Genomic DNA, 25,163 nt, shown 5'->3' with positions numbered 1-25,163 from the left:
TGTGTGTGTGTGTGTGTGTGTGTGTGTGTGTGTGTGTGTGTGTGTGTCTGTGTAGAGAAGAGAAGATGGTGTCAGGAGGACAGGAGAAATGTGTGAAGTAAATAGATGGGAGGAAAGAGAATGCAGTATTTTGGAACATCTGAAGAAGAATAAATTGGAATTATTTCTGATAATACAATTCTATTGTGGATTGAATTTCAGTAATATAAGCAACAGTGTACTCTACTGAAAATATTTAATAATCTGCCTGCCATTTTGTAGAGAATTCTGAGTAATACAATTGCGTATAATATGTATCATCTTCCTTGTGTATATAAATTACTTTAGCTAAAGTAAAAAATAAAAATGACATGAATTGTGTGTTTGCAAAATTACATGAAAAATCATAAGGTTAACATAAAACCAGCAACACAAATTCTCATTTCTTCTCTGATTATTACTTATCTTTGGTACTTTATGTTATAATATTTTAAGGTGATCCTCAAACTAGGTGTATTTGAATTTGAATTAGTGCGGTTAACTCAATTATCCAAGGCATCCTAGGCAAGTGCCAGAGCTGGGATTTAACCCAGGTCTTAGATTATTACTCTTCTGCTTCTTCCTTGTGTGTAGATCTTATTTTTCCAACCTCATAGATCAACATATTAAATTTGACCCTGAAGTAGTCTCTCAGATAGGTAGTAAGGAATTGTAGTATGTGGTTCCCAACTTCCAGGATCTTAAAATATCACTTGACAGTTTAAATTCACACATATGAAATAGGAAAAATACACTTGAAGATAGTATATTTCTTTGAAATTCTGTCTATCTCCCTACCTACCTATCAATCATCTATCTATTTTTCTATCCATCAGCATCTTTCTATCTCACTTTTTTCTACCAGTCTCAATCCTACTCATTCAAGTCTCAGGTCAGATATTATTTCTATATAAAGCCTTCCTTGGTAGCTACCGCCTAAGTAAATTTCTGTTTTAAAGATTTTATTATTTATTTAGAGAGGGAGAGGGGGATGGGACAGAGGGAGATGGAGAGAAGCTGAAGCAGATTCTGCGCTGAGTGTGGAGCCCAATGTGGAACTCAGTCTCACGACCCTGAGATCATAACCTGAGCCGAAATCAAGAGTTGGATGCTTACCCAACTGAGCCACCCAGGCGCCCCTAAGTAAATTTCATTCTTTCCTCACAACTTGTATATAGGCAATTTTTAGCCCTGTAATTCTTTGGACAGTTTATCAAATGTTGCCTTGTGCATTTCCAAGCACAGCAAGGTTTTAGGTTTCTATTTAAATTATGTTACAATTATTTAGCCTTTCTCATGTTTCTGCACTGCTTTATACAAAGTCAAGTATAAACTGCAGGTATTGGGAAACTCTTGAGATCATGTGACAGATACAAGTTTTCCAAAATTTGAATTTTCACTTGAAAGCTCAGATTTTATCATTGGCAACAAGTATGATAGTTTTCCTTGAAATGACAGGTTCACTTGGTTCATTTTTGAGAGAATGTCAATCAAATGCCCAAGTCTGAATAGCCATAGTTTTTCTGTCAGTTATTCCTTCAGGTAAAAATGGTGTTCCTTGAAAAAAGAGTTGCAGCTTGTTTAGCTTGCTGTTCAGTCACACAATTGTTTTTCCTTGAGATAATCCTTGTTCTTCTGTGTGCAGGGCAGGTGCTTTGTGTGTATTTCTCATTTTGTCATAGAGAATATTAAAAAGATATGCATTCAAGAGTGGAATTTTAATAAAATTAATAATATTTCCTGCTTCACCAAGGCTTAGATTAGTTTGGTGGGAGGTCAGGTTGAGGAGAAAAGAAAGAGCTGTCCAAGAGAGAAAAACAGATTGTTGAGGATTCAGCTAAAGTTGGAACGTGAGGATTGTGTTGTCACCAATGTGATTCTTTGCTCAAGCCTTGCTTTAGCAATGCTCAGCAGCGGAGTGCAGCACCTTACGGCCTTGATCTCAGGTTTGGGTCTAAATGAATGAGTTTCTTAGAAAGACAGGGCTACCGGGCATTTAAGGATGCTGTCGAGAGACTTGTTCAGGTGGTTACCAAGGGGGTCTAGCCTGGAAAGAGGGGAGAGGGTATAAGGTAATGGAGAGATCAGGGAGCTAGACAGCGTTCTAGCTTTGAAAAGCTAGAGCTTTGAAAAAATTCTGGTGCTGGAGCCTCCCGCAAAGCAATTATTTCAGAATCTCAGTCTTTTCCATGAGGTTAGCGAGCCAATAAAGTGGTAGTTAAGGTATGGGAGAGCTGTTAGTATATGAAACTCTGATTAGTGAGTGAAATAGTGAAGTTTTTTTTTTAATTAAATAATTTTCTTATTTTAACCACTCTGTAAAATAAATGTTTCAATCTCTATTTAATGAGTGGATTGGCTGAAATGGATATTTAAAGAATTATGTTTTTTATTAAGATGACACAGCTTAGAAGTGGCAGAACTAAGATATGAACTTGGGCTAGTCCATTTCTTGCCTTGGCAAAAAGGAAGTATCTTTTGTGTTTATATGTCAACTGTATACAAATGGAGTGGCTAGCAAAAATAAAAATGTGCCAACATTTTAATCTCATAATTATTAATTTAAAATACGAACCTTCTAAATTTTTCAGTGGGAAGAAATATGGACAAATTTTTTTTTTTTTTTTTAGAGAGAGAGCGCACGCATGCATGAGTTGATGGGGGGGAAGGGCGGGGGGGGGGTGGGGAGAGAGAGAGAGAGAATCTCAGCAGGCTCCACACCCAGCACAGAGCCCAATGCAGGGCTCGAGCTCACAACCCTGAGATCATGACCTGAGCTGAAATCAAAGTCGGACGCTTAGCCGACTGAACCACCCAGGCACTTCAATCTGGTAGAATTTTTTATGTTCCACTCCTATTTTTTTTTTTTTTTTTTTTTGGTAGCACTGTAGCTTATGAGATAACCAATAGTTTACAAAGTTGTCACAGTGGAATGAAGATAGGAATGATGGAAAGGCCACTACAACAGATGGAGGCAAAGAATGCTAGTTTTTTTAAGTAAAGGATATTCTATGATTTACTGCATATAGATGGCTCTCTGGAATAGGAGGCTAAGTTAGGGTGTGGTGGGCCAGCTTCCCTAGCCTTTACATCCTAGTCCTTCTGAAATTCTCTCTGGCCGGTTTTACAAGGTTGTAGCCCTTCTCACTATGCCTGCCCTCTAGACGTATGTTATAGAAACAGCCCCAGAACAACGAAGTTGACTCCTAGACTGAGTGAACTGGGGCTTGGTTTCCTAGTCCTGTTCTCAGATACACCATCCTTCTGGTATGCCCAGGCTCCAGGCCTGCCCTGGACCTATGCTTGCTTGGCCAGCAAGAATTAGGGTCAAGATGATATGCATCAGGCTTGAATAATTTAGAATGGGGTTGTTCCTGTCTAAATAGTCACAAATTAATATGGTGGTTTTTCACTGATTAAGCTTTTTGTAGGACATATGTTTTGAGTGTCATTAGAAAATGGAAGTGCTTAAATTGGAACTTGGCTGTGAATTGAAAATGGGTCTTTTGAAAGTGTTAAGGCTGAGGTCATTTGTTTTAGTTTATCATTTATCAAAGATTGATACTTTCTTTAATCATTCCTCAGAGAGAGTCAGAGGTATTTGGGATATAAATATTCAAGGAGGAAAGGGCTATTAAAAACACTGGATTTGGGTGCCTGGGTGGCTCAGTTGGTTAAGCGACTGCCTTCGGCTCGGGTCATGATCCTGGAGTCCCGGGATCGGGTCCCACATCGGGCTCCCTGCTTGGCGGGGAGTCTGCTTCTCCCTCTGACCCTCTTCCCTCTCATGCTTTCTATCTCTCATTCTCTCTCTCTCTGAAATAAATAAATAAAATTTAAAAAAAACAACAAAAAACACTGGATTTGTTTGATGGCAAGTGATATAAACTAAATTTTACAGTTTTTATACAGCTTTCTCTCTCTCTTTTTTTTTTAAAGAGAAACTTGTAGTGTATGCAAACTATATCTTTGCTGTGGCGAGAGTAATAATTATCTGTCTAGTAAAAGGCAATGATGAAATACACATTAAAACATGTAAAGCTGTGTAAGCGGGGGCATGAGAATGTGCTTATAAATTTACATACAGCTAATAGGTTAAAATAGATTGAGTAATGACACAGATTAAGGAATAATGACAAATGGAGGTAAATCTGCTCAAAATGTTAAAGAAGTTTTATCGAAACCCAATTTATTTTAAAAGTTTAAATATGAAGATACTGAATTAATTTTGGTCAGTTAAATAGAACTATGTATAATAAATAATAGATAATATAATTTTGAATTCAGTTAACCACACACTTTTTTGGAGATCTGCCCCTTTCTCAGCTCTATAAGAAATAAAATTACCAAAAAAAAAAAAATCAGGAAATGAGTGAATAGTATCATTTTTCTAAATATCCATCCCTGTACCCTGCCATCAAACCCAGGCACATTGTTTCTTTGACATCACTAAGACCCTATTGATTCTTTTAAATACAGTTTTTGTTTTGTTTTCTTTTGTTTTACAAGCTTTTGTGTTTGATTACACATTACCTGGCGTGGTGAAAGGGGTAAGGACAGAAGTGTTTCAGTCAGACTAAGGACTGTTTGAGATAGCCGGCTTTGTGACTGATGATTGCTTGGCATCAACTGAAGGAAAGAAAATAAAATGAGACTAAGAATTTTACTTCTACACAATATAATATGAATGTTTATTGCCTTTAAAAAATAAGATGTAGAAATATATTGTGTATTTTGGGAAGATTTATGTCAAATGTGACTTGAGACATTTGGAGGCATGTAAATGGCAATTTTCTGGAAATTCAGCTTATATACAGCTTGACAATCTCTGTTTAAGAGTAAAGTAGGAGTTCCTTTACGCTAAAAAAAGATCTCTGCTGTCTCTCTGTATATATCCTCACATCACTTATGAAGAAAAGAACCCTGTAGATATTTTCAACATGGAAAAGATATTTTTGATGAATGTTTTTGAAAATGATATTATCTTTCTTTCCGGAAGAACTTTTTCCTTAACCTTGCTGTTTTTTTCCAACTAGCCTCTTCACCCTCATCCCTTTTGGGGAAACAGTGCATTTTAATAAGTGAAATAAATGCTCCAGTACATGCTAAGTAAACACAGACATTAGGAAAAAAAAATCACTATACTGCATATTAAAAAATGAAAACACACAGTAGCTTTCCCCTATCTCAAATCACGTGGGTGCTGCTCCTTTCACAACCAAGTGTACTCCTAATCCAACAAGATTTCTTAAAAAAAAAAAAAAAGAATTGAGGCTTTTATAAAAAGAAGGCATTATATCCATGTCTAAGGAGTGAAAACTGAGTTATCCATTTTTTATTAAATAGAACTGAATCAATGACCTCCTTCCTGCCCAATTAACGGTAAGATTTGGCTGAGAAATTCTGGAAGACTGTGGTAGTGGACTAATACCACACTCAGCATGTTTACACATCTTCCATCTCCCTGTCCCTACTGTGTCGGTCTTGGGAGACACCTGGCCTGTCCTCGTGTGTGTGCGTGCACTGCCTCTTGGAAGAGTCCTCAAAAGGCATTTAACACGTAGGGCAAAAGACAAGTATCTTTATTTTGTCTGGGAGTGGATGAGGGAATATGTGGGTATTAATTCACAGAATTAATATTCACTTGTAGGAACATCCTGGGTGAAAGCCTCTTTCTTAGAGCCTGTACCCTTAGAGCAGGGTACAGCCTTTCTCTGTGGCCTGACCTGTGGACATGCTGGCCCAGATTCCCCTTTCCCTGGGCCAGAAACCTGGAAGCAAACCTCGCTCCTGCCCTGCCCTGCGTGAGGTAGGGGGCTGGCTTCAGCACCTTGCCCTCAGCACTAGTGTTCGGGGACCTCATGTGGCCAGGGACTGCTGTGGCTTAGTGGTGAAGCCCAGGTATCCTCTTTTTCTCTTGGTTTTCATAGCTAAATTTTGGCTTGAATGACATCTTCTGTGATTATAAGGCCCACTTCCTTACTTCTTATCTTTTTACCCCCGTAGTAGATTCTTAGGGCTGTCGTAACAAATTACCACAAATTCGGTAGCTTTAAACAACAGAAATTTATTTTCTCGCAATTCTGGAGGCCAGAAGTGTGAAATCAAGGTGTTGACAGAGTTGCACTCCCTCCTGAGGCCCTAATGGAGAATCCATTCTTCACCTCTTCCAGCATTTGGTGGCTGCTGGCAATCCTTGACATTCTTGGATGGTAGCTGCATTATTCCGTCTCTGCATCTTCAATTACCTTCTCAAATTTTCCTCGCCTTTCTCTTAAAAGGACACTTGCCATCGGTTTTAGGGACAACATGGATAATCCAGGGTGATAGCCTCCTTTCAAGATCTGCAAAGACCGTTTTTTTCCCAAATGAGGTCACATTCAGAAGTTTTGGGGATTAGGACATGGATACATCTTTTGGGGGGCTGCCTTTCAGCCATTATACCTTCCATAATCTATTCTGTCCTTCTGAATTAAGGAGGGCACGTGATGTGATGAGCACTGGGTGTTATACGCAACTGATGAATTACTGAACACTACATCTGAAACTAATGATGTACTATATGTTGGCTAATTGAATTTAAATAAAAAAATAAATTATATACAGTTTAAGATTAATAGTGACTAATATTAGGACATATCTCTGTCTTATTTTTTTATTGTGGTAAAATATGCACAACATGAAATTTATCATTTTAACCATTTTTAAGTATACAGTTCAGTGGCATTAAGTACACTCACGTTGTTGTGCAACCATCACACTATCCACTTTCAGAAATTTTTATCATCCCAAACTGAAACTCTGTGCCCATTAAACAATAATTCTTTATTATCTCCTCTCTACGTTTCGTAACCACCATTCCACTTTCAGTCTCTATGAGTTTGACTGTTCTAAGCACCTCATATAGGTGGGATCATACAATATTTGTCCTTTTGTGTCTGACTTCTTTCACTTAGCATAATAGAGGTGCATTCATGTTGTACCATATGTCAGAATTTCTTTTCTTTTTAAAGCTGAATAATAGCCTATTGTACGTATACCTCACTTTGTTTATTCATCCATTGACTGACACTTGGGTTGCTTCCCAATTTTGGCTATTATGTATAGTGCTACTGTGAACATGGGTGTACACTTATTTCATTGAGACTCTGCTTTTTTTTTTTTTAAGATGTTATTTATTCGAGAGAGAGAGCGTGCAGGGGGCAGAGCAGAGGGAGAGGGATAAGCAGACTCCACGCTGAGCTCGGAGCCTGACACGGGGCTTGATCTCAGGACCCTGAGATCAGGACCTGAGCCGAAACCAAGAGTTGGACACTTAACTGACTGAGCCACCGAGGTGTCCCAAGACTCTGCTTTTAATTCTTAGGGGTATATACCCAGAACTCGGATTGCTAGATGATATTCTTTATGTATAATTTGGGGGGGGGATCCTCCATACTGTTGTTTCCCAGTAGCTGTACCATTTTACATTCCTACCAGCAGTGTACACGGTTCCAGTTTCTCCACATTCTTTCCAACACTTATTTTCTGTCTTTTTGGTAATAGTCATCCTGATGGGTGTGAGTGGCTATCTCATTATAGTTTTGATTTGCATTTCCCAAACAACTAATGATGTTGAGCATTTTTCCATCGGTATGTATGTCTTTGAAGAAATATCTGTTAATTGGGTTGTTTTTTTGTTGTTGTTGAGTTTCTTTTCTCATTTTTATTGACTTTTCTCAAGTATTCTGCTTTTTTTCTATTTGCTGACTGAGATTTCCTGGTCCTTTGACTTTTTACTGCCTCTGTTTATTATCCTTCTAGCTGTGCCCCATCATTCTTTGCACCCCAAGTCTGATACTCTAAGTGCCTTTGTAATTCTTCCTTTATAATTAGTCCATTGGGAGGTCTTTGAGTCAAAATGGTTTTCCCTTCCTGTTTATATGCCAGTGACCCACTAGTCTACAAGTAGGGGATTGTTTACTTGTATTTAATTGTATATATTATTTTGCTTTATGCAGTAGGTGTGTTCTGAAGAAGGTGTGTAAATATTTAATAGGTGCAAATCAGCATTTAAAGTTCTCTGAATTTTTTTTTAAATAATTTTTAATGATTCCTTTAGTAATGAGAATAACACTTTTTAAATTTATCTGCCATGTAATTGTGTATATTTTTTGTGGTGGGACATACCCATTTTACCAGTAATACAAAATGTAATCATTAATACTGAAATATTTTTGATTTGGTATTAATGTTAAAATATAAAGAGATGCTTGTTCTAATGTGGAGACAGGGAATTCGACTTTTGGATCAGTTGGAGAGTATTTCTGCTATACTACATTGCTTATTTTGTGTCAGAGAAACTGTCATCTAAGTATGGGTGTTTGATTTTTGAAGGAAAGTACCCTAGGATTTTCTTCCTGTATTCTTTTATTTCTGTTCCCCTTTATTTCCTTCTACAGATCTTTAGTGCACATTTATCATTTGCTGGTTGGACTTTGAGGATGTAGAGGTAAACAGCACAGGCATGTTTCCTGTTCTCTTGGAACTTCTGGTCCAGTGGAACTAGCATTCTAATGTTAGAATTATTTAGCTTTCTGGGGTGGGGGGAGAGGAGGGAGTAGGTAAATACATTTATTTGTTTAGAGTATACTGTAACCACTTTGATTCACGTATTACAAATTATATAGGATCATATGAATATAAAGAAGAGTTTTATTGTTTGTCATTACATACAGGGCTTGCTTTTCTCCTTTGAGCTCATCCTCATCTTTTTTTCCTCACTGTTGCCGTTACTTGCACCGGCTGTTCTCTGTCCCTGACAGTGCATGCACTTGAATGCTCACACAGTCCCTTCCCCACCTCTGTTGTGCTTTTCTTTCGTTTCACATTTCCTTTCTTCCTCCCTGTCTGTTCCCTACATTTTTCTGCCTGATTATGTGATACTTTATTGAAGTATGAACCCTACTTTCAGATTAGAAATAGCCAAGGATCTGGAGGAATGGGGCAAATTGGATCATTGGAGAATTTCAGTCCTACTTCCAGGACATATGGTTTTCCACTCTGTTTAAAAGTTCAAGTTCTTCTGCCTTGTGGTCCTATCCGTGTGGGAGTACCAGGCATTCCAGCCCCTAAATTGGGGATTAAGGTTTATTACAGTGACACTTTCAACATATTTCTGTCCAGTCTTCAAGAATAATTGAAGAGATGAACAAGCAAGGAGAACAGAATAAGCAGATCTCAGCTTCTCTTGGTTGGGCCTGCTGGGATCATCCTCCTTCACAGGGAGGACAAAGTCCCACTGTTAATTTAAATTCAAATCTTGCTGTTGGTGTTGTGTTGCCAAGTGCTCTGTAAATACGAAGGGTTCGGTGACTGTTGAGGAAGCAATCATCATTTTCCTACTGACATACGAATTACATGAATATGAATTGTCGTTTTGGGGACATGTTTACATTAAGCATTGCTGAGAGAAGGAATCACTGCGATAGAATTATACTGGAAAGAATTATTGAGAAAGAATTATGTGAGAATCCATCTTTTTAAGATTTTAATATAGGATACTGACAAAGGCAGTATTTCTCTGTATTTGTATAGGAGCGTTTACAGTACACAATTTAAATTGATTTATTAATCATTAAAAAATGGCATTTACATTTGACACTTATCTTTGACTGTGATCCATAGTATAAAATGTATTTTGCATTGTGACCCATTTTGCACATGCATAGATAGGTAAATACTGGTTTATGTACAGTTTGTTTCAGTTGTATGGGTCTTCTCTTCTACTTCTTCCTTTCATTAAAAAAATAGGTAGTCCAAATCCATTACATTGATTTTATGACCCAGAACTGGATTGTAACTTGTATTTATAGAGCAAGAATCACTGTACCAGGTTTTGGAAATATGAATTCTTCCAATGTCATAATGCTTCCATTGTTGCCACATAGTAGTGGGTATGACCTGGTGTTCAGGACTTGTAAGTCCTGATGAGTTTTGTTATCTGTGATTAGTTGTAATGGACTCTCATCTCTCCACTTCCCAGAGTTAATTGTGAAGATCAGATAAAGATAATGTAAATGAGCAATACATGTAAAGTATTAAATACTATAGAAATATTTGGTAGCATTATTAAATTAACTTTCAAGTCTCATATTGAGACTATAAGTTCAAGTTCTTGCGGAAGGTGATATATAAGAATATTTACCATTGTCACTTAAGGAGCTTTTGGCTTTGGAAAGGCTCAGACAGTTACTTTATCATCACCTGGCTTTATTTTAGGGTATCTAGTAGGGCTGGAGGTATTGGGGGTCTTACACAGTACCCAAAGGAGTTTATTGCCAGCCAGGGTAGGTTCCAGAAAGCTTTTAAGCCCTTGCTGAGATGACCTTTGCAGCCTCTACTGGAAACCATGTAGATGTAAGGAGCCCATGAGGGCAGAGGTACATGTGGATCCTCTTTTCTAACCTCAGGGTAGACTGCTGGTTTCTTCTTCATTTTCACTATATACTAGCTCATTCATGGAAGCCATGATTTGTAAGAGCATAGAGTGAACTTTTTTTTCTGGGGCAGGGAGTTCATAGTGTTAGTGCACTTAAATACCGATATTTGTTCAGGTGTGTATTTTTCTGCTGCAAGTTCATAATTTTCCAGTGACCCAAAAAGATTCAGAACTGTGGTTTGCAGTAGTAATATCAATGCCTCTCAAGTGAGTTTCTTGTTATATTGTATATTTAGGATATGATTTTGTTTACTATGGAACCAGTAAACAGATCTGTAAACAGATCTGTATATGATTCCTCCCCCCGACCATACTCATTTATTTCTAGAAAGGTTAGTTTTAGGTATGTCTCGTTACTGTCCAGATTTCCTGATCACTGACTAAAGAAATCTTTTATTTCTCTGAATTCTCATGTCACCTTTTCTATGACTGTCTTCTGGTACTTTTTAACTAACTCTGTATTATCATAGCTGTTAGGTAATTGTCCTCTTGCCCCTCCTAGACTTCAGTTTTAAATGCAAGTATGTTTCATCTTTGTGTGTCTAATTGAACCTAGCAGAATGACTTATACATGAGAGCATCCAATAAATATTTTTGTTGAATATGTGCTCGATTCCATTTCCTATCTCAAAGATACTTCTCTGGTGTAAATACTGAAATCTGTCAGGCTCAGATTCTACTTCCTTAGAATAATAAATGTTGTACTTAGAACTTAGAATAAGAGTCAGTGAAATAAATTAAAAAATGAAACTAAGTAAATGCTAATCAAATACAACTTGAAAGGTTTATCATTACTTATAGCTTGCCTTTTAAACTTTTACTAAGCACAGTTTATTTATTTAAAATTTAAATTTTAAATTGTTATCCTTTTTTTGGTACTTTAGATCCTGTTTCTTTGTTGAAGGAAATCAGAAAGACTTAGCACCCTTAGCATTGGCCTCTGGACAGTAGTTTTGTTTTGCTAATGGGAACATAATTGCCAAGCCTTATTGAAGACTTATGTCTGAAAAGCAGTTATATTGGTCATAGAGAGTTTTGTTTTGTTTTGAAACCAGTCAGAGAAACCATTTAGGCTAGAGACCTAAGCTAGCATTAATTTTAGAAGACATAAATAGGTAGGGGTGTGTGTGTGTGTGTGTGTGTGTGTGTGTGTGTGTGTGTGTGTGAGTGTGTGTTGGGAGGTTAGGAGATACCTGAAGGCAGGTGTTGACTCTGTAATTCAAGGGTATAATATTTTAAAAGTTCATATTTTTGGAGAAATGGAGAAAATGCTATCAGTAGCAAATTTAACTTTCAAAATTATGGCTGAACAGACATATTTTAAAAAATGAAGATAGATAAGTTATAACTGACTTAAAATATATGTATTTTAGTTAAATTCCTGCAAAATAGAATTCTTCAGCTGTCCTAGAGGACTATATTGATTACAGATTAGATTTTTATACTAACTTTGTTTTCAGGATAACTTTTACATAAATAGAATCATCTTCATTGCATCTGGGATCATTTAAATAGCATAATTACATGTAGTTGTGCTATATATTGAAAGGTAAGGGATAAATGATCAGAGGTAACTTTATAAGCATTGTAGTAAGTGACTTATAAACTGAAGGTCACCATTTTAATTGGAAGGTTTGTGAAATCTCTTAAATTCTGTGATCAAATGAGTGATATCAAAGGAAGAAGCAATTTAACATAACAATTGTGGCTTACACTGAACATATGTTCCTGTTAATAGGTTGCATTATGGTCTTTAAGGACTTGTATGTAGTTAGTACATTTTGGTTCATTTGATACCCACAGTTTTTCTTAATTTTTATTAGTGAGTTGTTACAGTGGTTAACAAGAAATACACAGATTTAAGTTGCAATAGTTTTCCCAGGGTTATATGATCTAACTTCACAAGCTTCCTGGACATATGTAGATGCTTTTCTATTTTGCTTTAGTTATGACATACAATTGATATAGGCAAGCATGAAAGCTTGGGCAAATTTTCATTGCTTTTTCTGGATCTTGCTCAGGTTCTGTGGTATTTATGTAAAGCACAATTTTGTTACTTGGGAATGCATGTTGAAATTATCATGTGCACTATTTTGCTGTAGGCCCGTTGGCACTGCCACAAAGGTAATACACTGCCAGTAGGCCATTTCCTTGTCGGCTGCATTTACAATTTAATAGAAATATTACATGACTTTTTAAACAAGTGTTTTGGCAGGGAGGAAATGGCAGATTCCATACAAACAAGCATAGCTTCCTTTCCTTAACCACACTCCAGCTACTCAAGAAATTGTACTTGGTTTCAAGTTTGGGGGTTTGGGGGTAGAATGGGAAGTCAGGTTGAAACAGGAATGACATTGATATTTACTATAAAATAGTTATGTATTTTTAACTGCTGGATTTTATTACTATGTAGTTTCAGTGAGTGGCAACCAATATATTTCTGATTTAGAGCTGAGGTTATTTTTATGTAGTTCACCTGGCTGGGAATGTCTGGTTTTGATTGGTTGAAAAGATCAGGACCACCAAATAGGCTCTAAGATGTTAGCATTGCTTTTTATAGGTTTTTATAGGTTTGGGTTTGCTGTGTAAATTGGTCCTTTATGACATTTGCATAAGCACTACTTCTTTCATATCAACTATGGTTGTGTCCTAAAGATGAATCAGTTTGGGGATTAGGGAATATGGAAAGAAAATTTGGGAGACTTCTTAGCACTGATAAAAAACATAGTGGATTCCCTGCACATCTTTTGGTCCATTTGTTTTAATTCTCTATTATGTATTTCAAACTTGAAAGGTCACGTTTACAATTTTTTAAACTTGTTATTCCGTCCTGTAACTGTTTTTAACACATCACTCCACTTATTTTATTTAGTTTTTTGGATTTTAAATCACTTATAGTTTTGGATAAAATGCTGACCTCTTTAATTCTAAAGTATTTTATACTTTCAGCAACTGTAGCAAAAACAATTTCATTAAAAAATGTATACTTTTCAGCCTTTATTGTGGCCACCTTCTGTATTCTGTGTAGATCCCAGCTCTTTTTCTGTCGGGAAGGAAAAGTTTATAGTTAGGCCTTCCCCCTTGTCTTATTGCTTCTGACTTCTTAGCCAGTTTACCTGGCAGCTATAGTAAGTTATGCTGCTGTGGTGTGGTAGAGACTGGCATTGGGTGTGTTCTTATAGCCATCACAGCATTGGCTTTTGTTATTTTCCATGTTTCAGTTTGTTGGTAATGGACATATGGACATCATATGTTCCACAGAGTACTGTACGAAGCCAATTTGAACTGTTTCCATTTGCCTCAAGTCCAATCATGATATTTATTTTTCCATGGCACTTACCCAGATTATCCATACCTCCTGCTTAGCTTGTGTCACTGCCACCACTGTGTTTCTTCTGATTGCCTCCATTTTTTCACAGTATCTAATTGCCTAGTCTCTCTTAGCTTTCTCTGCCCAGCATTGATTGATGTTTATAAAATACCCAAGATCTTTTAGATAATAGATACTCAGGTGCATAGTAGTATGATATTCAGCTTATTTTTTGTTTAAACATAAGGAAAGTTTTATATGCAGCCTCAGAGACTGGAATTGAATATTCTAGTGGAAAACTTAGAGGAGGAACAGTATGGTTTCAGACAATATTGCTTACTTTTTTTTTCTATGTATCAACAATAACAGCAATGTGATCTCCCCGAGTCCCTTTAATATATTAAATCAGGCCATAATTTTATTCCTAAATTTTGAAGGGAAGATCGTAGATGCTTCCTTTTAGGCTTGAGAAAATATGACTATGTTATTGTATACCATAGCTGTTCTTCACCTCTCTAGCCCTCTGTAAAGTCATTTTAGGTGTTGATTTTCAGAGTATGAATAAATGAGTTGCTGTCATTCATGACATTTGGCATGCGGACCATTACTGTGACTGGGAAGCCTTGCTTTTTACAGGAGTGCATTTGTTCATTCAGCAGATAATTACTGAACACCTACTATGTACTTGTGACTGTTCTAGGCGCTGAGGATGTAGCAGGAAGAAAAAGATGAAAATTTCTCTTTTATTGAGCATATATTCTAATGAGGGAGAGAGATAACAAAGAAGAGAAATACAGCATCTATTATGTTAGATAGCAAGAAGTCCTACAATAGAAGAAAGAAAGCAGGGACGTGAAATAGGAAATCTCAAGGGTGGGGTGAAGTGGTTGATGTGTCATGTTAGGTTTCCTCACTGAGAAGATGACACTTGAATACAAACTTGAAGGAAATGAGGGTGTCTGGGTACAGAATATATCAGGTAGAGGCAACTAGCTGCAAAGTCAGTGGTCCTGAAGTGGGAGTGTGCCAGGCAACTCATGGTACAGATCATGGAGACTTGAAGATTCCAATAAATACTTAGGCTTTCTTCTGAAAGAGATGAGAAGTCACTGAGGATTTCTGTGTAGGGGAGGGATATGAGGATAGCCTGATGAGTTAAAAGGGTGGAATCACATAAACTAGTTTAGTAGGCTTGTGTAAACCAACCAAGAAATTGATGATAACTAGTAAGAGGATGGTAGAAGGAGTGAAGATAGTAAGAAGTTGTTGGTTTCTGGTATATTTTGAAAGTGGATGAAGATTTGTTGATAGATCAAATACATGAGAACAATGACAACAGTAAAAGCCACTCTATACAGGTTTTAAAAATGACCCTTTTCCACCCGGTCAAAAAAGGCAGAAATTGGGTAGAATAGAGAGTTTATTCTTCCAGGAAGACTAACTATAGCTGTAATGTACACGTTTGTTGGAAAGAAGAAAGAAGAAAGTAAAACTCACTTGCATTTGTTGTATGTAGAGGTTTGCAGTTAACATCTTGATATATGGTATTCCTGTTTGCAAATATATATGCCCATGAGAACATATTGTTTTTTAACTAAAATTGAAATCATGATGTCATACTGTTTTTTAACTAAAATTGAAATCATGAGATCATGTTTTTTTGTTATTTTCATTTTCCGTTTAGTGCTGTATCTTGATAAATTCCCTGTATCCTTGTTTTTTGAACCTTAAAATATTAAAAAATTTACTTAAATGAAATACTTTCTACACATTCTGCTTTTATGATAAGGCTTTAAAATGAGTGGGTTTTTGTTTTGTTTTGTTTTAAAGCAAAAGGGGACAACTTAAAGAAGCCATTGCCAGTCAGTAATCCTAAAGTGGTAAAAAGGTCCTTGGTTTAAATTTTTCATAGTAATAAATTCTTATCATTATTACCATACATTATACTTTTAAAGACTTTTATGGCAACTTTTAAATTGAAGTATAACATATCAATTCTCCATGGATTTTGTTTTTCTGTTTTTTTTTTCTACAAGTATGATTTCTATATAGAATTTTTTAAAACTCTTTTAGAGGAAATTATTTTTGAGCTTAAGAAGTTGATATTTTACTATCTTTAACTTTGTATCAGTAAGCAGTCTTAACCAGCTGGATGATTGCATCAAGCCTAAATAATTAACCATATCAGAAAACATGCAATTAATAATGAACAGATTGTTAGATGCTTCCTTCTAGCAGTACAGTCATTTAAAAAAGAAAACATTCTAAATGTTTTTTTCATTTAAAATGTGTTTTACCTGCCAAAAAATACTAATGTGGTTTTCTTAACCTGGAACACTGATCCGTGCATGTGCAGTAGGGAAGCATTACTCTTATTGCCAGCTAATTAGTTCTTGAGGTAAGTGGAATTGTTTTCCAACTACCCGACTCCTTCTGGTATCTCTTGTGTTCTTGGTTTTATTTTGCACAGTTTTGCAGAAGTTTTGAAAAGTTCTGAGGAGAGAGGGTAAAAAAGTTGAAGGACAGAATAACAAGTTACCCCTACTTGGGGATTTGAGGGAGGAAGGTAAAAGAGAAGCCAGAGAACAAGAGAAGAATTAGGAGTTTATAATATTTCAGGTAAGGGAGAAAGTTTTAAGAAGGAGGTGATTGATGACCTTTTACACATTTTTGTCTTCTTCTTGCCAGTAGGTTTGGTAGCATGAAGAGGTTGTTAGGTTGGAGGTCATGGTTAACTTTCAGGAATGTAGCTCAGCGGAGTGGTGGGGCAGAAGCCAGTTTCTGAGAGGTCAAAGAATGAATGGGAAGTACAGAAATGGAAGCAGCACCAGTAGACTCTCTTTGAGGTTTTTGGGAATGAAGAGGAAGAGAGAATTTAGAGAAGATGTTTGAAGTTATCAGGGTTGAAGAAGGTTTTAATAGGATGAGGGGATTTAATCTGATTTCAGAATGAGATGGAGGATCCAGGGGGAGCATTAAAGATGTAAGGAGTGGGGCCAAGGATGATAAACAAGGAAACAAGACCCTAATGAAGACAGAAGGGAATGTGCTTGAGGGTGTAAAAGCGGCCATTACCATGGGGAAAATGGATTTAAGGTATATTCTGTTTAAACATGCTCAAGCCTTGACCATCAAGTGCTGTATTTTTAGTAGTACATCACTTATTGCTGCAGAAGCATTATAAGCATTTTGTAAGGTTGCCAGACTTGGGCAAGGCCAGTACGCTGCGTATTTCTACTAAGCATGCTTGGTTTAGGAGTGCTCGTTAGCTGTAGTAGTGGTTTAGTTACTTACAGAATATTCAGAAACCCCTCAGCAGCTATATTCTGACCTGCTGTAAAAGTCTTTCAGAGTGAAACCAATTTCTGAAGGACATCTCCCAACTTTTAAAAAAAACAATTATTGGAGAATATACAGAACGTAAAATTTTAACCATTCTTAACTGTACAGTTCAATGACATATATATTCACTTTGTTGTACAACCATTATCACCATCCATTTCCAGAACTTTATTTTAAAGTTCGTTTCTTTTTTTCTATTGTAAAATACATGTAACATAAAATTCAGCACTTTAACCATTAAAAAAATTTTTATTTAAGTAGGCTCCATGCCCAGTGTGGAGCCCAGTGTGGGGCTTGAACTCACAACCCTGAGATCAAGACCTGTGCTGAGATCAAGAATTAGACGTTTAACCGATTGAGCCACCCAGGCACCCCCTCATTTTAACCATTTTTAAATGGCACTAAATACATTCACATTATTCTGCAGCCATCATCACTGTTCACCTCTAGAACTTTTCATCATCCCAGAATGAAGCACTGTACCCATTAAACTGCAACTCCGTATAACTTTCTCTCAGTATAACTTTCTCTCACCAGCCCCGAGTAACCACCATTCTGCTTTCTGTTTCTATCAATTTGACTGTTCTAAACACCTCAAAAAAGTGGAATGATACAATATTGCCTTTTTGCATCTGGCTTCTTTCACTTAGTAGAATGTCTTCTTCAAGGTTCATCCATGTGGTAGCATGTGTCCAAATTTCATTCTTTTTTAAGGCTGAAGAATATTTCATTGTATGTGTATACCACATTTTGTTTATCTGTTCATCTGTTTATGAACACTTGGTGTTTCCATCATTTGGCTATTGTAAATAATGGTGCTATGAACTATGAACGTGGGTGTACAAATATCTGTTTGACTTCCTGCTTTTAATTCTTCCAGATATATACCTAGAAGTGCAATATCTAGATCAGATGGAAATTAATTCTACATTTAACTTTTTAATATTGCTTTCCACAACTAACCCAGCTCTTTTGATATTAGACATACAGGTTGGAAGGCATACGGAATGTATAATTTTTTATTCAAATTTTGTGGAACTGATGAAATATAAGAAAATTACATTTCTGTGTTTTAGGGTAAATCATGTTCAGATAATTCCAGGAAGTTAGCTGACTTATTTTCTTAAAGGTAACATTTAAAAAATAATAATCTTTATAGTTGTAAAGTTCTTTCTCATAGCACATGCAGTGTAATGCTGTTAACAGTGTTGATGTGTGATGCAGAATGTTTCCCACAAACCTTGTTCCTTTGAACTATTTTTATTCATAAAGCACTTAATACGTATTTTTATTCATTTGTTAAACGTTGGCTATTTAAAAAAAGCTTGACCTAAACTCTTGCTTTTGAACCTGTAAAGGTCACATGTGTGATGTCTGAATTCTTTGACCGATCTGAACATATAACATTTGAAAGTTTATTCCAATAACTTAATTTCATATTAAAATTATTAATGGCAGTTTTCTTTTTTATTTATAAATGTATATTTGAAATACAGTTATCATTCTCAACAGGAACCTTTTGTAACACGTTCAGTGAAAATTTATAAGATAAACCTTAGGCATGACAAAGAAAACAAAAGGACAGCCTTCTAATAGTAAAAAAATACGTGAGGCAAATAAATGGAAAATATGAACTGTTCTCTTGCTTTTGAAATATTTCATGGTTTTTCTTTAGAGATATAGTAGAAAGTGCCTCATGGTTTCTTCTAGTAGCTTTTTATTTGAGATGAAGGGTTTTCAGACTTGATGTCTTGCTGCTACTGTAATTGATGGTTTGGGAGCTAACTCTAATCTCATTTATTGACATAGTCTCCCTAAACTATAGGATAGATGCTTCAAGTTTGGAACATAAAATGCTTTTTTTCTACTCATATCTTTTGGGGTTTTTTTGCCTTAAAACAAGAACGTGAATTAGTGATCTCTGATAGCTGCAAAATACAGCGTTATGATTTAATGTCCTTCTTAAATTTGCTTTTCCTGGGCTGATCTAGTTTTTAATTCCCATTTTGTCTTCCATTTTGAAGAATTTTTCTGATTTATTATAAATTGAACCTTCCATTGAGTTTGTAAATATATGTGTGAGTCCTTTCGTGGTATTTTACATATAATATTATTTTAACATCTTGGGTATAACAATATATTTATAATTTGTGGGGTTAAATTTACAGAATAGTTTTTCAGTTGTCATTTTGTGTGTATTTTCTTATTAATTTAGCTCCTTTTCTCCAGATAGTTAAACATCTAAGAACTGTGTGTCAAAATTAAACTTACAACTTGGATAACATGGAACAATAAATATCCATAGTAATATTTTAATTTCCGTTTTCTTTCTGTATGAGTATATTTTTTGGGAGAAATGAGTTCCTGGTAGATGAACTATATAATTTCATGCTGAATTTAAAAGAAATAAATTGTTACGGTAGATATTTAAAAATAAACATAAAACTCTAAACCATTGTGTATCTAATTATACGTAACTAATGAATCATTGAACACTACATCAGAAACTAATGACGTACTATACAGTGGATAACTGAACACACAAAAATATATATATAATTTGAATTTTTGGAATATAGCATAGTATCCTATGTACTTACTAGTTTTTGTGGCATGAATAATAATTATTATAGCTGACATTTGTTGAACTTCTCTTTGCCTACCAATTTTAAATATTTTTAAAGGTATTAATAGTTTATTAATTCTTTTTAAATATAAGTTTATTGAGATGAAATTCATGTAACATAAAATTAACCATTCTAAAGCGAACGGTTCATTGGTATGTAGTACATTCACAATGTTGTGCAACTGCCATCTCTGTGTACTTTGCAAATATTTTCATCACTTTAAAATAGAACTCATGGGTGCCTGGGTGGCTCAGATGGTTAAGCGTCTGCCTTCGGCTCAGGTCATGGTCCCAGGGTCTTGGGATCGAGTCCTGCATCGGGCTCCTTGCTCAGCAGGGAGTCTGCTTCTCCCTCTCCCTCTGCCTCTCCCCCTGCTTGTTCTCTCTCTGTCTCTCTCGCAAATGAATAAATAAAATCTTTAAAAATAAAATAAAATAAAAAAATAAAATAGAACTCATTACTTTTTAAACATTTTATCCTTATATACCCCTTCCTCCAGACCTTGGCAACCACCAGTCTGCATTCTCTCTCTATGGACTTACCTACTCTGGACATTTTATGTGAATAGAATCGTGCAATATATGTAGTCTTTTGTGACTGGCTTCTTTCACTTAGCATAATGTTTTCAAGGTTCATCCATGTTGTAGCATATGTCAGTAGTTTTCTTTTTGTGGTTGTGTTATATGTATTTTGTATGCACTAACGTTTAATCCCCACAACAACCCAATGAAGTAAGTGTTATTATTATCTACAGTTTATAGATGGTAACGGTAAGGCACAGAAAGATTAAATAACTAGACATTGGAAGAACTAGGATTAGAATCCAGGGAGTGGACTCCAGGTCCTTAACCTAGATGTTCGATAATCGTGTATTCGTCATTGCATGAAATAGATCCTATGTATTCACAGAACCAAATTGAAAAGGGAATTCTGAGACAATTGGAAAAATTTAAGTGGTATAACTGAATGTGTGGGCAATGAGAAAGTTTAGGAGCCATACATAAAATTCAGACTTTAATTATGGAAATTAGCTTTTTGATACTTTGGTATTTTTGGAGCTAAAGAATACCCAAAGTCAATAATGTGTTGTGGTTTTTTTGTTTGTGTTTTGTTTTGTTTTGTTTTTAAGAAACACAGCAAGGGGCGCCCCGGGTGGCTCAGTCATTAAGCGTCTGCCTTCGGCTCGGGTCATGATCCCAGGGTCCTGGGTTCGGGCCCCGCGTTGGGCTCCCTGCTCCGCGGAGATCCTGCTTCTCCCTCTCCCTCTGCTTGCCTCTCTGCCTACTTGTGCTCTCTCTCTGTCAAATAAATAAATAAAAGAAAAGAAAAGAAAAGAAAAAAGAAACACAGCAAAGTGTGGTAGCTGTCTCTTGGAGCTCTGAAGCATTTCACAACAATTATATGGCTTCTCTTTATGTAAAATTTAAGCCTGCATCAAAAGTTCTCCAAAAATGTCATCCCTCGCTCCCCGCCCCACAACAGTAATAGTTTGATGATCACAATGTGCCAGAATTTGGCGGTTTCCTGGAATTCTGATCACTAACCTTGTTACCACCTAGCTTTCCATTGAGAAAAGTTTAATCATCTTAAATAACCTTTTACTCTTGAATTATATGGTTTGGCTAATAGAGAAAGCATTCTTTTGATTTACTGAAGCAATTGCTTTGAAATCTTTGGGGAAATCAGGATTTCTTTTATAGGCCTTTACTCTTAGCTGAACTTTGAGTACAAGAAAACAAAACACAACTCAAACCTTTTTCTTTCCTAAATCTGCTAGAGCCTGTGAAAGAGCTGGTGACATTGTCTAAGTAATTAGCTTTTTTTTCCCCCCAGATGGATTTAGACAATAGTTCTAGGTAACTGCATGTAAAGAGTTAGCCCTTCTATTCACACAGACCGTCCTCTTATTTCTTAGGTAATGTTTCCGAAAGTCAGGCAGTTGACAGAAATGTTTTAAGAGATGGTTCCCATTCCAGAGAATTTTATTATACATTTTCTAATTTCATTTGCCTTCTTAATAATATATTTTGTCATTTTGAACATGTTCTTTCATGTTGACTGATTTTTTCACATTTAAACACAGTGTCGACTGGCTTAGATTTAGTAAGCTTCTAATTGAGGCTAAGGATTTGACATTAAATCTAATGATTTCTATTTGCATCTAGATTGTTACTTCTTATCACAAGTCAGTACCTTTTGTTTTTCCTTTTCCATTCATTTTTATAATTGCATTAAGGACTGACTTTCAAATATTTGTCAACATGAGACCCTTGAAAAGGGTTGAAAAGTTATCTGTAAGTACAGTTATCTACTAGAGATGTAGCTGGAAGGACTTATGGTTAAAGGATGCTGAGATCTAGAGCCTTCTCTGAGCATCTGTTTCATCAGTGAGTTATTTCTTCTCTCATGGGAAAGGCATCCTGATTCTTTTCTGTCTTCAGATGTCTTTGAAGGGCTAACCTATAAGAAGAACAGTGTATGAGGAAGGAGGAAAGTGAAGGAAAGGAAGGAGTGGGAGATTTATTTGACTCATGTGTTATGGGGAGTGGTACTGAGTTAACTTTCAGTTGTGCAAACCTGTTGCTTGATTCTGTTGTAGGCTCTATTTCCCTTACTTATTCATTGATTTTTGGGGTAATTCCACTTGATTTTCTGTGTGAAGCACACTAAGAAGACATGGTAGAAAGTTCTAAATGTGTTCTAAAATTTCTACCATCAATTTTTGGAAGATTGCTGCTTTTTAGAAAAATATATTTTAGTTCAATTTATTTCCTTTACCTTCTTACTCTTTGAAAGGATGTACAAAGAATGTTAGGTTATACAAAGGACAAGTCTCTCTGCATTTGAACCAACCAAATACACACATCTGAAACTTAGCTAAGAGTATTTTGTGGATTTGACATTATGGTCATTTAGTATTAGAGGAGTCTTTCCTGGATCACAGAACTTTAGGGTACTTTATGATTGGGTTGCTATAACATACTCTGGTTCTAGAAGGAAGAGTTACTTCTAACTCTTTTGGGAAAGTAATTCAAAATTAGAAATCCGGGCCAATAGATTTGTTGTGCTTTTATGAGATAGTAGAGAATGTAAGAAAAAAAGAAGTAAAAAAGTTAGATTTCTGAAATTTGAAGAATAAAGTTTTTTTCTTAGGTAATGTATTGCTTAAGAGGTAAATAAACCATTAGTGAATTGAGACTAATTTGTTTATGGTTAATTTTTTTGTTAATGAACTCTTTGATTTAGAATAAGATACAAAATACTGTATACCAACTAGATAATCAAATATCCAAGTCTTGATTTTAAATCTTTTTATATGAATCATAAGAAAAGATTAATTTAGCATGTGTAATCAAGTAGCAGAAGCAGTTTGAAAGTTGGACACAATTGAAGTATAATTGGAATTAAATAGAAAACATTTATTTCGTATTTCTAAATGAGGTTTTAATTAAAGTAAAATTGGCTCATCTTTTTTTGACATTTCTCTGAGAAGGAAATTTGAAACACACTTCAGTTGATGGTTGGCTTTCTCTGACTTTGATTAATCACTTTCAAAGTAAGCAGTAGACCAGTACAGTAATTTTATAATTATACACAAGTGAGATTATTTGAAACTTTAGCTAACATAACTGTAAAGGAAGTTTTACATTGGTCAGCTTTATATAATGTGTATTTTTCTTTTATGATTCAAATACTTACAAGTGCTAATCTGAAAAAAGATTCTCTTTCTATTATTTTTGCATATAGTTTCATAGGGGAGAATTTTAAACTAGAAATGTTAGTTTCAAACACATTTAACTATTAATACTGAAAACTTTTAAGTTTTTCAGAAAACTAGCTCACAGAACACTCAGTGTGGTTAAATATTGGAAAGCATCCAACTAATGAAGCTCATTGTAAGCTGTGCTCACACACTAATGAACCAACTTATGTTACTGCAGAGCACTGCTAAAAATAAAAATTTCTACTGCCTGAAAGATTTGAAATGACAATGGAATCTGATTTATTTATAATCAGAATAAAAGAACTCTCATTCATGCATGATGAAATGCCCCTAACAAGTTTGAAAACTTTTCAAGTGTCAAGACTGATACAGAGATAAATTATTTTCTACTTAATACTGCAGAATGTGTATCTCATCTTACCTGTATGTTGAGTATCGTCTTTGAGAACAAAACACTTAACTCTTTCTGAAAGATTTAGTGATTTTTTTCTTTTATTATTTTATGTTAATCACCATACATTACATCATTAGTTTTTGATGTAGTGTTCCATGATTCATTGTTTGCATATAACACCTAGTGCTCCATTCAGTACGTGCCCTCTTTAATTTCCCATCACCAAGACTTAGTGATGGGAACACTTAGTGATTTTCAAGAACATCAGCCTATATGCAGTATCACCTATCTAAATATTTCTTACAAGCTCATTTCTTAGAATAAAACTTTTAGCAAAATAGGGGCACCTGGGTGGCTCACTCGCTTAGGCATCAGATGGCTCAGGTCATGATCTCAGGGTTGTGAGACCGAGCCCTGTGTCAGGCTCCACACGTTGGGTGGAGCCTGCTTAAGATTCTCTCTCCCTCTGCCTTTCCCCCCTTAAAAAAAAAAAAAAAAGGTTTTAACAAAATTAAGTATGTGTTGTCACTGATACTGTATGAAACAAGTAAAGAAACTTCTAATACTGTAATGTATTTTAAAAACAACTATTGAGATGCTTTCTTTTAAGAGGGAAAAAAGTATGATTTAATGGCAGAAAACACCTACTTACATTCTTTTCAATACTAAAATAACTTCTCCCATTCCATCAGTTGCCTTTTAGTTTTGTTGATTGTTTTCTTTATTGTGCAGAAGGTTTTTATCTTGATAAGGTTCCAGTATTTGCAGATGACATGTCAGATAAAGAGTGAGTATCCAGAATCTATAAAGAACTTATCAGGTTCCTCAAAAAGTTGAAAATAGAGCTACCATATGACCCAGCAATTGCACTACTGGGTATTTACCCCAAAGATTCAAATGTGGGGATCGAAAGGGGTACATGCACCCTGATGTTTATAGCAGCAATGTCCACGATAGCCAAACTATGGAAAGAGTCAAGATGTCCATCAACAGATGAATGGATAAAGAAGATGTGGTATATATATACAATGGAGTATTATGCAGCCATCAAAAGGAATGAAATCTTGCCATTTGCAACAACGTGGATGGAACTGGAGGGTATTATGCTGAGTGAAATAAGTCAATCAGAGAAAGACATGTATCATATGATCTCACTGATACGAGGAATTCTTAATCTCAGGAAACGAACTGAGGGTTGCTGGAGTGGTAGGGGGTGGGAGGATGGGGTGGCTGGGTGATAGACATTGGGGAGCGTATGTGCTATGGTG

At 35.7% G+C, this 25,163-nt stretch overlaps 1 protein-coding gene across 1 annotated transcript in view; it reads left to right on the top strand.

Moving 5' to 3' along the window:
• STK3 (serine/threonine kinase 3) overlaps positions 1-25,163 on the top strand; it is a 273,966-nt gene that overhangs the window by 98,801 nt on the left and 150,002 nt on the right. The gene's annotated exons all lie outside the window — the stretch shown is intronic.

This window comes from Callorhinus ursinus, unplaced genomic scaffold (genome assembly GCF_003265705.2).
Source record: "Callorhinus ursinus isolate GAN/ISIS: 27379988/994484 unplaced genomic scaffold, GSC_fseal_2.0 scaffold5, whole genome shotgun sequence".
In the NCBI taxonomy this organism is placed as follows: domain Eukaryota; kingdom Metazoa; phylum Chordata; class Mammalia; order Carnivora; family Otariidae; genus Callorhinus; species Callorhinus ursinus.
Note: the sequence above shows the minus strand (reverse complement) of the source record. Positions and strands in the feature narration are given on the sequence as shown.